This window comes from Drosophila biarmipes, unplaced genomic scaffold (genome assembly GCF_025231255.1).
Source record: "Drosophila biarmipes strain raj3 unplaced genomic scaffold, RU_DBia_V1.1 ptg000007l, whole genome shotgun sequence".
Lineage (NCBI taxonomy): Eukaryota > Metazoa > Arthropoda > Insecta > Diptera > Drosophilidae > Drosophila > Drosophila biarmipes.
Window position 1 is genome coordinate 1,747,966 of NW_026114528.1, and position 15,359 is coordinate 1,763,324.

Below are 15,359 nucleotides of genomic sequence, written 5' to 3' on the forward strand. Positions count from 1 at the left end.
ATGTTAAGCTAACATTAAGGATAACATTATCTGTAAGCAAGCCCAAGATTGGACATTCTTAGTACACGAGCTGAATAAAGTGGACGCTCCTTAAGTGAAACCGTGTATTACAGTATATTTTGTAAAACCTTCTCTTTCACAAATTCAGAAGTGGGATCAGATCTAAGTAATGGACGACATAAACTTTAACGAATACTCGGTTGTGTAGTTAAAAAGATGGCTTTCCGCGTTGGGATTGCCAACTCAAGGCCTTAAGGCCGAATTAATGGCTCGCCTTGTGCGTGTTCCTCGTGAAGAACGCGGCCATGCACCACGTGAGGACGCCAACCAAAACCATGGACAAGATCAAGACGCCAACCAAAACAATGGAGAGGATCAACCCGCTAACGAGAATTCTGGAGAGGGACGCCTCCGCCCAAGAACTTCAAGGCGCCGAGGGCACCGAACCGGACAACGCACCAGCGGCTGCACAGAGGGCGATTTCCCGAGATGCTCTCGAGCAACATGAGCTTCTTGCTATCATCAGGCAACTGCAGGCAGAAGTTGGTGCGCATCGCAGTTTGTTGTAGAAGGCGCAGACACGTGGCGCCACACAACAACAAAAACAATAAGCAGTTGGAGTCTCGAACATTCTACCGCAGTCGCATGTGCATGCATCGATTGGCAACCCTGCCAGTCTGATCGTACCACCAACCTCAAACGACAACGCATCTGGTGGCAGCACTGCAATCCTGAACGTTTCGGCAGCCCTGCAAGGCATCGTATCGGGTGGCAACACCAGCAGTTTGGCAGAATTCGGTTCAGCAGACAATAACAACCTCGTTTTCAACGCCGACAGAGCCACCAGCCGGGCTGCATCAGCAGCATCATTGTCTTTCGCCAAAGAAGCAGCCATAGACTTTGATGAAAACATGTGTGCTCGCAACTGGGTGGAGCACCTTAAAAACATTGGATGCTGTTTGTTACCAAGCTTAAGGGAAAGGCACAGCGTTGGTTACTTGCCAACCCTACTAGGATACTGGAACCTTTCGAAAGGTTATGCGAGCAGCTAATTATGGCTTTCGGGCAAATATCTTCTAATTCCGAGCAGTGTAGCAAGTTCGAGCAACGTAAATGGCAGGAAACCGAGCGTTGTGCCAAGTACTTCGAGGAAAAGATGATGTTAGCTCAACCCATCAACCTGGACACAGATGAGCTTTTAGAGCAAATCATCGAGGGAATGCCATCAGAAAATTTGAGGGATCAAGCTCGCATCCAACGATTCGCCAACCCGGAGCAGATGCAGCAAGCCTTCGCAAATATCTGCCTCCCGCAGATATATGAACAACAACAACTATGTAAGATCTATCCAAATTTTTTTTGTTCATTATTCTTATGTAACAATCATTGCAGAATCTCTCATAGACTCAGGCAGCGCGATATCTTTTATAATACTATCCAAAGTCCCTTATGGAATACACATTAATAAAGTTAACACTCCATATTATGGTATAAATAAGAGCTAACTTGATGTAAAAGGAAAAACGTTGTGCTTTATTATGAAGAAAGAAATAAAGATTCATTTTGATTTAATAATTGTTGCTGATGAGTCCATGAGCCATGATGCAATTATGGGAAGGGATTTCATGGATGTTTATAGATTAAGCATTAATCTAGACTCCCTTGACACTATTAAGAATAGTGATTGTAGTATTTATAAAAAGAACTCCATCTGTCACACCTACAACTTGAACCTGTTGTGTTGGACGAAGGGACAACGACATGCAATGGCTGAGTTATCAGATTCTTTTTGTACGGATTGCCTAACTAAAAATAAGACTGTTAGGGAACAATTGGTAGAAGAAAAGATTGTTAAGGAGCAACTGTTAGGAAATGAGATTGTTAAGCAGCAACTGTTAGGAAATAAGATTGTTAAGGAGCAACTGGTAGGAGAAGAGACTGTTATGAACCGACTTTTAGGAAATGAAACTTTTGAGGAGAAACTATTGGGAAACAAACCGTAAATCTTACAAAGAGCGTTTTAGAAGAAACATTTGATGAGGATATGTCAAGTATCATCGTTGTGCACAATAAATTCCCGGAATAAAGCTGTGGTAATGAAATTGACTACGAGACCAAGTGCAGGTTTATCAAAATGTTTAATACGTTATAAGATACTAAAAAAAGACCAAAAATACCTTTCACCAGATGCGAAATGAAAATTAATTTAGAAAAATCGAAGCCATTCAGTTGTTCACCTAGGCGGTTATCATATAGTGAAAAGGATCAGCTCGAAAAAATGTTAGACGAATACCTAGATAAAGGTATTATAAGAAATAGTGACTCGGAATATGCTTCTCCAATCGTTTTGGTAAAGAAGAAAACTGGAGATCTTAGGTTATGCATAGACTATCGCACGCTATATAAGGTTTTAATTAAAGACAACTATCCTCTGCCTATAATGGATGACCTCTTGGACAAGCTAGTCAATAAAAATGTATTTTCGAAGCTCGATCTAAATATTTTCACTTATTCGTGAGCGAAGATTCGATAAGGTACACGACCTTTGTGACTCCTTTAGGACAGTTTGAATTTTTGAGGATGTCCATTGGAATAAAAAATGCTTCAGCCGTTTTTCAACGTTTCGTAAACAACATTTTTTCCGATTTGATTAGAGAAAATAAGGGTATTGTATATATGGATGGCATAGATATAGAGGAACATTTAAGTACATCAAAGGAAGTGTTTATTCAATTAGTTAATAAAAAGTTATAGCTGCGGCTGGATAAATGGATTTAGGAATTAGAGCAGATGATAGAGGGCTTGATGCTATCAAAAACTTTCCGACTCCAGTAAAATTACACAACGAGTTTAATTACAAAAGAGTTTAATTGTTTTTCGAGTCTTAAGAAAAAACTAATTGAGACAGGAGATTGACTATTTATGTTCACAAAGACGATGTCGAGTTACATTGCGTTGCAAGTTCTTTAGGTTTCGGTGCAGCTTTATTGCAAAAGAAATGTGATGGAAAACTTTATCCCGTGTTTTATTTCTCAAAGCGAACGACGAAGACTGAGTCCAAGTACCACAGCTTTGAGTTAGAAACATTGGCTATCATATACGCTCTTCGCAGGTTTCGAATTTACCTTCATGGACAGCCTTTTAAGATAATAACCGATTGCAATTCTTTGACCCTTACTTTAAATAGGACTGACCTAAACCGAAGTGCCCGATGGGCAATCGATATTTTACAAGTTCGGGACCAACTGGATAGTCATGTTTTACATAAATACCACAATGAACTTATTGAACGTATTGGTTTAATAAGATGAAAGAGAAGTGCAGTAGTCACATCGAAAATTGCCTAAAATGTGTTGCATTTGCTCAAAAAACGGGGAAATCAGAAGGTTTTCTGTATAGCATTCCGAAAGGGGATAAGCCATTCGAGTTACTGCATATAGATCACTACGGACCAGTAGATAAAGGAAGAACAAATAAACACATATTTTTGATAGTTGACGGGTTTACTAAGTTCGTACGACTGTACTCAACTAAGGCGACAATTACAAAAGAAAGTTTAGAGGAAATTCAACTAAAAGCAATAGATAATCAAAATAAAGCTCAGGCGTACAATAAGACTTATTTTAACAAGACAAAGAAAAAGACCTAGGACTATGAAAAGAGGGATTATGTCATGGTAAAAAACTTGGAGTTGCGAGAAAGTTGATCCCCAAGAATAAAGGACCATATGTTATAGCCAAAGGGCTTAGGAACGACAGGTTCTTGTTGCAGGACGTTGAAGGCTTTCAAGTATCGCGAAATTCGTATAAGGTTGTCTGGAGTGCTCAAAATATAAGACCATGGATAGGGAAAAGGAAATCACTGTAAGACATAAGATAATGTGATTAAACGTCGTAATAAGATAAGAGTAATGTAATTAGCTTTAACTTTCGCCTTAAGAATCTCAGGATCAGGGGATCCAAGTCGCAGAATGGCCGAATTGTAGTAGGCTGAGTATATGGTCAACTTAGGTCCGATAAAACTCTCGATTGTAAATGTTAAGCTAACATTAAGGATAACATTATCTGTAAGCAAGCCCAAGATTGGACATTGTTAGTACACGAGCTGAATAAAGTGGACGCTCCTTAAGTGAAACCGTGTATTACAGTGTATTTTGTAAAACCTTCTCTTTCACAAATTCAGAAGTGGGATCAGATCTAAGCAATGGACGACATAAACTTTAACGAATACTCGGTTGTGTAGTTAAAAAGGTGGTTTTCCGCGTTGGGATTGCCAACTCAAGGCCTTAAAGCCGAATTAATGGCTCCCCTTGTGCGTGTTCCTCGTGAAGAACGCGGCCATGCACCACGTGAGGACGCCAACCAAAACCATGGACAAGATCAAGACGCCAACCAAAACAATGGAGAGGATCAACCCGCTAACGAGAATTCTGGAGAGGGACGCCTCCGCCCAAGAACTTCAAGGCGCCGAGGGCACCGAACCGGACAACGCACCAGCGGCTGCACAGAGGGCGATTTCCCGAGATTCTCTCGAGCAACATGAGCTTCTTGCTATCATCAGGCAACTGCAGGCAGAAGTTGGTGCGCATCGCAGTTTGTTGCAGAAGGCGCAGACACGTGGCGCCACACAACAACAAAAACAATAAGCAGTTGGAGTCTCGAACATTCTACCGCAGTCGCATGTGCATGCATCGATTGGCAACCCTGCCAGTCTGATCGTACCACCAACCTCAAACGACAACGCATCTGGTGGCAGCACTGCAATCCTGAACGTTTCGGCAGCCCTGCAAGGCATCGTATCGGGTGGCAACACCAGCAGTTTGGCAGAATTCGGTCCAGCAGACAATAACAACCTCGTTTTTAACGCCGACAGAGCCACCAGCCGGGCTGCATCAGCAGCATCATTGTCTTTCGCCAAAGAAGCAGCCATAGACTTTGACGAAAACATGTGTGCTCGAAACTGGGTGGAGCACCTTAAAAACATTGGATGCTGTTTGTTACCAAGCTTAAGGGAAAGGCACAGCGTTGGTTACTTGCCAACCCTACTAGGATGCTGGAACCTTTCGAAAGGTTATGCGAGCAGCTAATTATGGCTTTCGGGCAAATATCTTCTAATTCCGAGCAGTGTAGCAAGTTCGAGCAACGTAAATGGCAGGAAACCGAGCGTTGTGCCAAGTACTTCGAGGAAAAGATGATGTTAGCTCAACCCATCAACCTGGACACAGATGAGCTTTTAGAGCAAATCATCGAGGGAATGCCATCAGAAAATTTGAGGGATCAAGCTCGCATCCAACGATTCGCCAACCCGGAGCAGATGCAGCAAGCCTTCGCAAATATCTGCCTCCCGCAGATATATGAACAACAACAACTATGTAAGATCTATCCAAATTTTTTTTGTTCATTATTCTTATGTAACAATCATTGCAGAATCTCTCATAGACTCAGGCAGCGCGATATCTTTTATAATACTATCCAAAGTCCCTTATGGAATACACATTAATAAAGTTAACACTCCATATTATGGTATAAATAAGAGCTAACTTGATGTAAAAGGAAAAACGTTGTGCTTTATTATGAAGAAAGAAATAAAGATTCATTTTGATTTAATAATTGTTGCTGATGAGTCCATGAGCCATGATGCAATTCTGGGAAGGGATTTCATGGATGTTTATAGATTAAGCATTAATCTAGACTCCCTTGACACTATTAAGAATAGTGATTGTAGTATTTATAAAAAGAACTCCATCTGTCACACCTACAACTTGAACCTGTTGTGTGGGACGAAGGGACAACGACATGCAATGGCTGAGTTATCAGATTCTTTTTGTACGGATTGCCTAACTAAAAATAAGACTGTTAGGGAACAATTGGTAGAAGAAAAGATTGTTAAGGAGCAACTGTTAGGAAATGAGATTGTTAAGCAGCAACTGTTAGGAAATGAGATTGTTAAGGAGCAACTGTTAGGAAATGAGATTGTTAAGGAGCAACTGGTAGGAGAAGAGACTGTTATGAACCGACTTTTAGGAAATGAAACTTTTGAGGAGAAACTATTGGGAAACAAACCGTAAATCTTACAAAGAGCGTTTTAGAAGAAACATTTGATGAGGATATGTCAAGTATCATCGTTGTGCACAATAAATTCCCGGAATAAAGCTGTGGTAATGAAATTGACTACGAGACCAAGTGCAGGTTTATCAAAATGTTTAATACGTTATAAGATACTAAAAAAAGACCAAAAATACCTTTCACCAGATGCGAAATGAAAATTAATTTAGAAAAATCGAAGCCATTCAGTTGTTCACCTAGGCGGTTATCATATAGTGAAAAGGATCAGCTCGAAAAAATGTTAGACGAATACCTAGATAAAGGTATTATAAGAAATAGTGACTCGGAATATGCTTCTCCAATCGTTTTGGTAAAGAAGAAAACTGGAGATCTTAGGTTATGCATAGACTATCGCACGCTATATAAGGTTTTAATTAAAGACAACTATCCTCTGCCTATAATGGATGACCTCTTGGACAAGCTAGTCAATAAAAATGTATTTTCGAAGCTCGATCTAAATATTTTCACTTATTCGTGAGCGAAGATTCGATAAGGTACACGTCCTTTGTGACTCCTTTAGGACAGTTTGAATTTTTGAGGATGTCCATTGGAATAAAAAATGCTTCAGCCGTTTTTCAACGTTTCGTAAACAACATTTTTTCCGATTTGATTAGAGAAAATAAGGGTATTGTATATATGGATGGCACAGATATAGAGGAACATTTAAGTACATCAAAGGAAGTGTTTATTCAATTAGTTAATAAAAAGTTATAGCTGCGGCTGGATAAATGGATTTAGGAATTAGAGCAGATGCTATCAAAAACTTTCCAACTCCAGTAAAATTACACAACGAGTTTAATTACAAAAGAGTTTAATTGTTTTTCGAGTCTTAAGAAAAAACTAATTGAGACAGGAGATTGACTATTTATCTTCACAAAGACGATGTCGAGTTACATTGCAATGCAAGTTCTTTAGGTTTCGGTGCAGTTTTATTGCAAAAGAAATGTGATGGAAAACTTTATCCCGTGTTTTATTTCTCAAAGCGAACGACGAAGACTGAGTCCAAGTACCACAGCTTTGAGTTAGAAACATTGGCTATCATATACGCTCTTCGCAGGTTTCGAATTTACCTTCATGGACAGCCTTTTAAGATAATAACCGATTGCAATTCTTTGACCCTTACTTTAAATAGGACTGACCTAAACCGAAGTGCCCGATGGGCAATCGAGCTTCAAAATTTTGATTACGAAGTAGTTCAACGATCGGGAAATAATATGCAGCACGTAGATGCTATAAGTAGGTGTCATGTATTGACAGTTAAAGCCAATAGTTTTGAAATCTGTTAATTTGTCAATCAAAGGATTCAAATATTTAACAAGTTCAGGACCAACTGGATAGTCATGTTTTACATAAATACCACAATGAACTATTGGTTTAATAAGATGAAAGAGAAGTGCAGTAGTCACATCGAAAATTGCCTAAAATGTGTTGCATTTGCTCAAAAAACGGGGAAATCAGAAGGTTTTCTGTATAGCATTCCGAAAAGGAATAAGCCATTCGAGTTACTGCATATAGATCACTACGGACCAGTAGATAAAGGAAGAGCAAATAAACACATATTTTTGATAGTTGACGGGTTTACTAAGTTCGTACGACTGTACTCAACTAAGGCGACAATTACAAAAGAAAGTTTAGAGGAAATTCAACTAAAAGCAATAGATAATCAAAATAAAGCTCAGGCGTACAATAAGACTTATTTTGACAAGACAAAGAAAAAGACCTAGGACTATGAAAAGAGGGATTATGTCATGGTAAAAAACTTGGAGTTGCGAGAAAGTTGATCCCCAAGAATAAAGGACCATATGTTATAGCCAAAGGGCTTAGGAACGACAGGTTCTTGTTGCAGGACGTTGAAGGCTTTCAAGTATCGCGAAATTTGTATAAGGTTGTCTGGAGTGCTCAAAATATAAGACCATGGATAGGGAAAAGGAAATCACTGTAAGACATAAGATAATATGAATAAACGTCGTAATAAGATAAGAGTAATGTAATTAGCTTTAACTTTCGCCTTAAGAATCTCAGGATCAGGGGATCCAAGTCGCAGAATGGCCGAATTGTAGTAGGCTGAGTATATGGTCAACTTAGGTCCGATAAAACTCTCGATTGTAAATGTTAAGCTAACATTAAGGATAACATTATCTGTAAGCAAGCCCAAGATTGGACATTCTTAGTACACGAGCTGAATAAAGTGGACGCTCCTTAAGTGAAACCGTGTATTACAGTGTATTTTGTAAAACCTTCTCTTTCACAAATTCAGAAGTGGGATCAGATCTAAGCAATGGACGACATAAACTTTAACGAATACCCGGTTGTGTAGTTAAAAAGATGGCTTTCCGCGTTGGGATTGCCAACTCAAGGCCTTAAAGCCGAATTAATGGCTCGCCTTGTGCGTGTTTCTCGTGAAGAACGCGGCCATGCACCACGTGAGGACGCCAACCAAAACCATGGACAAGATCAAGACGCCAACCAAAACAATGGAGAGGATCAACCCGCTAACGAGAATTCTGGAGAGGGACGCCTCCGCCCAAGAACTTCAAGGCGCCGAGGGCACCGAACCGGACAACGCACCAGCGGCTGCACAGAGGGCGATTTCCCGAGATTCTCTCGAGCAACATGAGCTTCTTGCTATCATCAGGCAACTGCAGGCAGAAGTTGGTGCGCATCGCAGTTTGTTGCAGAAGGCGCAGACACGTGGCGCCACACAACAACAAAAACAATAATCAGTTGGAGTCTCGAACATTCTACCGCAGTCGCATGTGCATGCATCGATTGGCAACCCTGCCAGTCTGATCGTACCACCAACCTCAAACGACAACGCTTTTGGTAGCAGCACTGCAATCCTGAACGTTTCGGCAGCCCTGCAAGGCATCGTATCGGGTGGCAACACCAGCAGTTTGGCAGAATTCGGTTCAGCAGACAATAACAACCTCGTTTTTAACGCCGACAGAGCCACCAGTCGGGCTGCATCAGCAGCATCATTGTCTTTCGCCAAAGAAGCAGCCATAGACTTTGACGAAAACATGTGTGCTCGCAACTGGGTGGAGCACCTTAAAAACATTGGATGCTGTTTGTTACCAAGCTTAAGGGAAAGGCACAGCGTTGGTTACTTGCCAACCCTACTAGGATGCTGGAACCTTTCGAAAGGTTATGCGAGCAGCTAATTATGGCTTTCGGGCAAATATCTTCTAATTCCGAGCAGTGTAGCAAGTTCGAGCAACGTAAATGGCAGGAAACCGAGCGTTGTGCCAAGTACTTCGAGGAAAAGATGATGTTAGCTCAACCCATCAACCTGGACACAGATGAGCTTTTAGAGCAAATCATCGAGGGAATGCCATCAGAAAATTTGAGGGATCAAGCTCGCATCCAACGATTCGCCAACCCGGAGCAGATGCAGCAAGCCTTCGCAAATATCTGCCTCCCGCAGATATATGAACAACAACAACTATGTAAGATCTATCCAAATTTTTTTTGTTCATTATTCTTGTGTAACAATCATTGCAGAATCTCTCATAGACTCAGGCAGCGCGATATCTTTTATAATACTATCCAAAGTCTCTTATGGAATACACATTAATAAAGTTAACACTTCATATTATGGTATAAATAAGAGCTAACTTGATGGAAAAGGAAAAACGTTGTGCTTTATTATGAAGAAAGAAATAAAGATTCATTTTGATTTAATAATTGTTGCTGATGAGTCCATGAGCCATGATGCAATTCTGGGAAGGGATTTCATGGATGTTTATAGATTAAGCATTAATCTAGACTCCCTTGACACTATTAAGAATAGTGATTGTAGTATTTATAAAAAGAACTCCATCTGTCACACCTACAACTTGAACCTGTTGTGTGGGACGAAGGGACAACGACATGCAATGGCTGAGTTATCAGATTCTTTTTGTACGGATTGCCTAACTAAAAATAAGACTGTTAGGGAACAATTGGTAGAAGAAAAGATTGTTAAGGAGCAACTGTTAGGAAATGAGATTGTTAAGCAGCAACTGTTAGGAAATGGGATTGTTAAGGAGCAACTGTTAGGAAATGAGATTGTTAAGGAGCAACTGCTCAAAATATAAGACCATGGATAGGAAAAAGGAAATCACTGTAAGACATAAGATAATATGATTAAACGTCGTAATAAGATAAGAGTAATGTAATTAGCTTTAACTTTCGCCTTAAGAATCTCAGGATCAGGGGATCCAAGTCACAGAATGGCCGAATTGTAGTAGGCTGAGTATATGGTCAACTTAGGTCCGATAAAACTCTCGATTGTAAATGTTAATCTAAATGTTAATTATCTGTAAGCAAGCCCAAGATTGGACAGTCTTAGTACACGAGCTGAATAAAGTGGACGCTCCTTAAGTGAAACCGTGTATTACAGTGTATTTTGTAAAACCTTCTCTTTCACAAATACATACATATTAATTTACTTTTAACTATATTTTATTTCAATTGTATAATTTAAATTTTCTGTATATTATTTTATATATATATATATATTATTTTCAGCGTCACCAGACGAGTCAATCTACGCAAACAAGTCTCTCAGTTTTAAAGCTATCGGGCTGAAACTTTCCCAAAAGTCTTCTTTCTATTGCAGGTAGAGCATAAGTCGGAACCAGTCCGATTGGACAACTATATCTTATAGCTCCCACAGGAACTATTGGTGAAAAAATTTTAAAAAAATTATATCTTCGATATTTTTTAACATATAATTTTCTAAGCTTGGAAATAACATTTTTTAATTAGCTCTGAATTTCGAATTAAATTTTATCAAAGTCGGAGGACTATATCATATAGCTGTCATAGGAATGATCGGAAAATTGGTGGGAAAATAATATATAACAAATTATAGCTTTGGTGGATTTTGACATATAACCTTCTTAGCTTGGAAATAAAATTATTTTATTAGTTCTGAATGTGGAATTAAATTTTATCAAAATCGGACGACTATATTATATAGCTGTCATAGGAACAATCGGGAAATTAGTGGAAAAATAATATGAAAGAATTATTTAGTAAAGTTGATTATTTCTTATAACTGCAAGGGTATACAAACTTCGGTTTACCGAAGATAACTTCCCTTCTTGTTTGTTTAAAATATCACTTTTTTAAATGAATTTAAATGTTTCGCATCGCACAATTTTAACAGCCGCAGACGCAAAAAAATGACTGGCCGAAGGTTGCTCTCTGAGAGCCCCGGGCAGGCAGATTATAAGACACAGAAAGAAAGTAATATTCGAAGATTTGCCGATGGCCCTCAAAAGAAACACACGAGAGGCCTAATCCTGGGGAGCTCCTACACAGAAAAAAAATTGATATGATATGATGGTCAATTTGATGAAATCCAATATTAATTCGGCCCCGATATGTCACAAATTGATATTTGATATAATCGAAATGTTAAGAAAGATATTTCGGTAATATTATTTTTACATTAGCGGTATCACTTCTTTCTAGAAAAAAGCTTTGACAAAGCTTTCTTTTCACAATCAAGGGTTGGCTCAGAGGGCTAGCGCTTCGTTTATGATACTCATGTCTGAGGGTTAGGGCTTCAAGTCCTCCCCGTGACAATTTATTTGTATTTTTTTTATTGAAATCTGATATTATTTAAGCAGCTTTGTTATAACAATTATAAGGACATTTTAGATATTATTCTTAAACACTTAAAGCATACTCTGCCTTGGAGTGTACTTCGACCTGGGACCTTCAGCATCAGAGACAGACACCTTACCAGCTGGTCTATCGTACAACGTTTTCCGCGGGCGTTAAGTTCAAAAGACATGGAAACCATGTTAGTGCAAACGAGACAACATGTTTGAAGTAATCCAAGTCGAATTTCGAATAGGTCTATTTCGCTTCCACTCACGTAATTAACGCCTCCATATTGCTCTATCCTCTCTTTTTCGATGTCAAGAAATATTCGAAAAGAGAGAATTCGAGAAATTACATTTTTTGGTATCAATTTGACATTATTTCATGGTAAAATTGATATTTGTCGAAAAAACACAAACTTACCATGCGCATATCAAATCGATCTTGACGCATTTTTTTTGTGTAGGGAAGAGAAGGGACAGGCCAAAAGGTACGTAACTGCACGTAAGCTATACGATTTAACCAAAACTCGCGACCTTTCTGATTTTAGGAAAACGAAAAGGTCAAATAGAGCTCTCGAAAAAAATCTGGCCAAATTCACAATTACACAGGGAAGTAAATACAATATAGATAATCAAGGTACATATACAAAAAAATTGTGGTAATTCTCAACGCCGCGATGCCACGACCGGGAGATACCGAGATAAGGTGAACGTTGTAGTCTGGAACGGACTCACCGGGAAATGCTGTCGTCGGCGTAAATGGCAATGGGCGTTCTCGGCTGATATTATCGATAGAGTCCTTCCCATTATCGACTTCAGGTGCAACAAACGATTCTCCTCATCCTAGCCTCTTAAAGTTTTTGTCTTCACAAGAACTCTAGAGCAAGAATTCGTGCAGATGGCATTTTGGTTTGTTCTTAAAATTCTTGAAAATTTTTTTACAAATGTAAACAAACGAATTTAGCAACAACAAACAGCTATCCAGAGCTGCATTATGTAGCCTGACCGGTAATTAAAATATTTAAGTAAGTACAAATATTTAAGTAAGTAAGCACTTTAAACAACTATTCCTTTTGTAATTTTGCAAATAAAATCATAAATTAAGCTTATAAATTTTTGGAAAATTTTCAAAATAAGACAAAAAAAAATTCCTTAGTTCTTCAATATTTGAAAAAAAAAATTCCTTAGTTCTTCAATATTTGATAATGTGTGTACTTAATAGTCGTGGCCAATTTTCGGTACCTACGGTTTTTATGGATTGGTTTCCAAACCAACCATACCCAAATCCGTCCCCGGTTTCTGTGACATCTCTGATAAACAATTTCATAAAAAAGTCATATACAAAATATCGATGGTGTGCTAGTTTTATTTTTTCTTGTATTTTGTTGTTGTATTTTTATTTTATTTTTATTTAGTACAAAGTAACCAAATACTTTTGCCCAGAATTTAATTCAATTTAGTGTGTGGACCATTGAAACAATCGGAAAATTAGTTGGAAAATAAAAAAAATTATATCTTTGGTGCTTTTTAACATATAACCTTATAAGTTCGGAAATAACATTTTTTAATTAGTTCGGAATTTCGAATTAAATTTTGTCAAAATCGGACGTCTATATCATAAGCTGCCATAGAAACAATCGCAAAATTAGTCGGAAAATATGAATAAAAGTATATCTTCGGTGTTTTTTAACATACAACCTTCTAAGCTTGGAAATACCATTTTTTAATTAGTTCGAAATTTTGAATTCAATTTTATTAAAATCGGACGACTATATCATATATCTGCCATAGAAACGACCTCAAAATTGGTCGGCAAATATGAAAAAATGATATCTTTCGTGTTTTTTAACATATAACCTTCTAAGCTTGAAAATAATATATTTTAATTAGTTCTGAATTTCAAATTAAATTTTATTAAAATCGGACGACTATATAATATAGCTGTCATAGGAACATTCGGAAAATTGGGGGAAATATAATATGAAACAAATTATAGCTTTGGGGCTTTTTGACATATTATTTATAATATTGGGAATATAATTTTTTATATTTTTAAGAATTTCGAATTCAATTAAATAAAAACCGGATTGCTCTAACAATATGTATATCTTTAAAAAATGGTCTAGAAAAATCACTGAAGCCAGCAACAATCCCTAAAAATATCACATGGTTGATTACATGATTGATAATTTCTTATAACTGCAAGGGTATACACTTCGGCTTGCCGAAGTTTACTTCCTTTCCTTTTAATGTTGGATTCCACAGCTCTTCTGCAAGAACACAGTCAAAATTGCATTTTTTGAGCCTTTCTCGTATTATCACAAGTCATATATACCTTTCGTTCATTGCTATGGCTAGCTCGCGGCTTTAGTCTTCGGCTTAGGCTATAAGAAGTACACTTTTTATAAAAATAAGAGTAAATATAACTTTGATTCTGGAGGAAATGGGAACACACACCCAAATTAAGTTTAAGTACTTACAGTATAATTTGTAATATGATTTTTCCTAGATGTCCTAAGAGCATCGGCACCACTTATTGAGTGAGTTGACAGTTATTATTGGATACGCGGTTACGCGCTCTGCCCGTGAAACTTTAACTTAATCTGTCGTTAAAGCGCCCGCACAATAGGAGCTTCAGATAGCAATGGGTCCCAGCCTGCATGTCTTCGTCGGAGGGAGCTCCGAATTTAATTCTTGGTTTAGGAGCGCATGATCGGTGCTCCCTAACGTCCATCTCGTCGGCTAGGCCCCGCAAAGAGGTGCATTCTAGATCTTATCGTATAGGTGCGCACAAACTTGTGGGCACCCATATAGAGATGTGAAAACTACATCGTCTTTCGTCTCTGCATCACACAGAGAGTGGTGAACCCCACAGACATCCGTCATCGGCGCGCACAAACGGTGTAGAGGAAGCGCACATCGGCAGCATCCCTAGCCCCAAATCGTCGCAGGCTACCAACATAATCTCGTCGCGGGAACAACAGGAGGTACATCCTGAATCTTTATCTTATCGCGGAATCGTCCGTACAGCGATCCGCATTTTAAATTGTTGGTAGAGTTGCCTTCGTAAATACATGAAAACTTTGTTGCTTTCACTTGCATACATTCATATCATAATTTCAACTGGCTTTCAGTCATCATCCGCAAAAAGGACTATACCCATGCCTTGCCTTTTCCTTCGCGCCCTCTTTTGTTGCGTCTGCTAAAAAAGGGAATTTTCTGGTCACAATGGATGAAAAGTGGAAAACGAATTGGTAGAACTCCCTCAGCGGAGGAGGACACTAACGAATAGCTGGTAGAGCTTGAGCAGAATAAGAAACACATAATTAGAATTGACCCCACAGTTAATACATAATTAGTTTTCAACGACGAATCGCTATCAAATGTCGAAAAGTTCAATCATCCGTTATACTGTTAAGAAAAGGAAGCATTAGCAACAGTAAAAGCCTACCAGATCCCAGAAGTAAAATTCGCAATTACGTGCCTTAAATACTTTAAATTTATCACTCGCTTGCTAGAAGTCCCAACAATGTAAGTGCCATCCGCAGCAGCGCTACGATCTCTCATCGACACCGTTACTAGTATTTACAAATATCTTCCTTCGATCGGCAAAAAGAAAGTTTATAACAACGCAATGATAATTTATATCGTTGTGTCT